Source organism: Durio zibethinus, unplaced genomic scaffold (assembly GCF_047325235.1).
Source record: "Durio zibethinus cultivar Kanyao isolate XHJ-2024 unplaced genomic scaffold, ASM4732523v1 HiC_scaffold_317, whole genome shotgun sequence".
Lineage (NCBI taxonomy): Eukaryota > Viridiplantae > Streptophyta > Magnoliopsida > Malvales > Malvaceae > Durio > Durio zibethinus.
Window position 1 is genome coordinate 42501 of NW_028322940.1, and position 2500 is coordinate 45000.

The following is a 2500-nucleotide window of genomic DNA, read 5'->3' on the forward strand; positions in this document are numbered from 1 at the left end:
GGCACACGCTGGGCCCTGGTGCGGGCGCTTGCCTCGACCACCATCGGCACACGCTGGGCACTCGTGCGGGCGGTTGCCTCGAGCACCATCGGCACACGCTGGGCCCTGGTGCGGGCGGTTGCCTCGAGCACCATCGGCACACGCTGGGCCCTGGTGTGGGCGGTAGCCTCGATCACCATCGGCACACGTTGGGCCCTGGTGCGGGCGGTTGCCCCCACCACCATCGGCACACGTTGGGCCCTGGTGCGGGCGCTTGCCTCGACCACCATCGGCACACGCTGGGCCCTGGTGCGGGCGCTTGCCTCGACCACCATCGGCACACGCTGGGCCCTGGTGCGGCAGGTTGCCTCGACCACCATCGGCACACGCTGGGCCCTGGTACGGCAGGTTGCCTCGAGCACCATCGGCACACGCTGGGCCCTGGTGCGGGCGGTTGCGTCGATCACCATCGGCACACGCTGGGCCCTGGTGCGGGCACTTGCCTCGACCACCATCGACACACACTGGGCCCTGGTGCGGGCGGTTGCCTCGACCACCATCGGCACACGCTGGGCCCTGGTGCGGCAGGTTGCCTCGACCACCATCGGCACACGCTGGGCCCTGGTGCGGGCGCTTACCTCGACCACCATCGGCACACGCTGGGCCCTGGTGCGGCAGGTTGCCTCGAGCACCATCGGCACACGCTGGGCCCTGGTGCGGGCGCTTGCCTCGACCACCATCGGCACACGCTGGGCCCTGGTGCGGTCGGTTGCCTCGAGCACCATCGGCACACGCTGGGCCCTGGTGCGGGCGCTTGCCTCGACCACCATCGGCACACGCTGGGCCCTGGTGCGGGCGCTTGCCTCGACCACACGCTGGGCCCTGGTGCGGGCGCTTGCCTCGACCACACGCTGGGCCCTGGTGCGGCAGGTTGCCTCGAGCACCATCGGCACACGCTGGGCCCTGGTGCGGGCGCTTGCCTCGACCACCATCGGCACACGCTGGGCCCTGGTGCGGCAGCTTGCCTCGAGCACCATCGGCACACGCTGGGCCCTGGTGCGGTCGGTTGCTTCGAGCACCATCGGTACACGCTGGGCCCTGGTGCGGGCGGTTGCCTCGATCACCATCGGCACACGCTGGGCCCTGGTGCGACAGGTTGCCTCGAGCACCATCGGCACACGCTGGGCCCTGGTGCGGGCGGTTGCCTCGAGCACCATCGGCACACGCTGGGCGCTGGTGCGGTCGGTTACCTCGAGCACCATCGGCACACGCTGGGCCCTGGTGCACCATCGGCACACGCTGGGCCCTGGTGCGGGCGGTTGCCTCGAGCACCATCGGCACACGCTGGGCCCTGGTGCGGGCGGTTGCCTCGACCACCATCGGCACACGCTGGGCGCTGGTGCGGGCGGTTGCCTCGACCACCATCGGCACACGCTGGGCCCTGGTGCGGCAGGTTGCCTCTGGTGCGGGCGGGTGCCTCGAGCACCATCGGCACACGCTGGGCCCTGGTGCGGGCGGTTGCCTCGAGCACCATCGGCACACGCTGGGCCCTGGTGGGTTTAGGCACATCTTCAAATTTCTGCCGTGCCAATGCCATTTTTATGGCTTGTAAATTCATACAACGGTCCCCTAAGCCTTCACGTGAAGTTTCGTTGGAAGATGACTCGTTTTCTATTTTTCACGATTTTCGAAACTTTTTGCGGTTCGGGATTTTTTAAAATTTTTTTATAAGGATTTTTGGCCCCAAATTTTGTAGGCGTGATCCTTCTATTTTTGTTGGCATGCACAAAAAAATTCAGCTAAAAACTCGAAGTGGAGAAGATTTTGTGACCGTTTGAAAAAAGTGTCCCCATTTCAGACACTTTAACGGCTACTGGTAGCAAACCTGTAAAATCTCAAATGCTCTTTAAGGGGGTGTGAATTCTCAGAGGTTTGATGAGGGATAGGGGGCCAACACAAGGCCAAGTACCAGCACCCATCGCACATCATGTGCGCACACCCCCCCGGCCCCCCTCCCAATCGCCGGAACCCCAATGCCGCCGGTCAGGTTCTCCGGCGGTGCTCCGGCGATGCTCCGGCGATGCTGTCCCGAGTGAAAAAAATGCGGCACCAGTACATGCTGGAGCCAGGCATGTGCACCGTGGCTCAAAATCGAACTTCGGCCAAGGCCTCGACCATCAATGGCACATGATGACGCATGGTGATGGCACATGCATCGACCATCATCGGCATAGGCTGCCCTTCGGTACGGGCACTTGCCTCGACCGCCATGGGCACAAGCTGGGCCCTGGTGTGGGTTGTTGCCTCGATCACAATCGGCACATGCTGAGCCTTGGTGCGGGCGGTTGCCTCGAGCACCATCGGCAGACCCTGGGCCCTGGTGCGGCCGGTTGCCCCGACCACCATCGGCACACGCTGGGCCCTGGTGCGGGCGCTTGCCCCGACCAGCATCGGCACACGCTGGGCCCTGGGGCGGGCGGTTGCCCCCAGCACCATCGGCACACGCTGGGCCCTGGTGCGG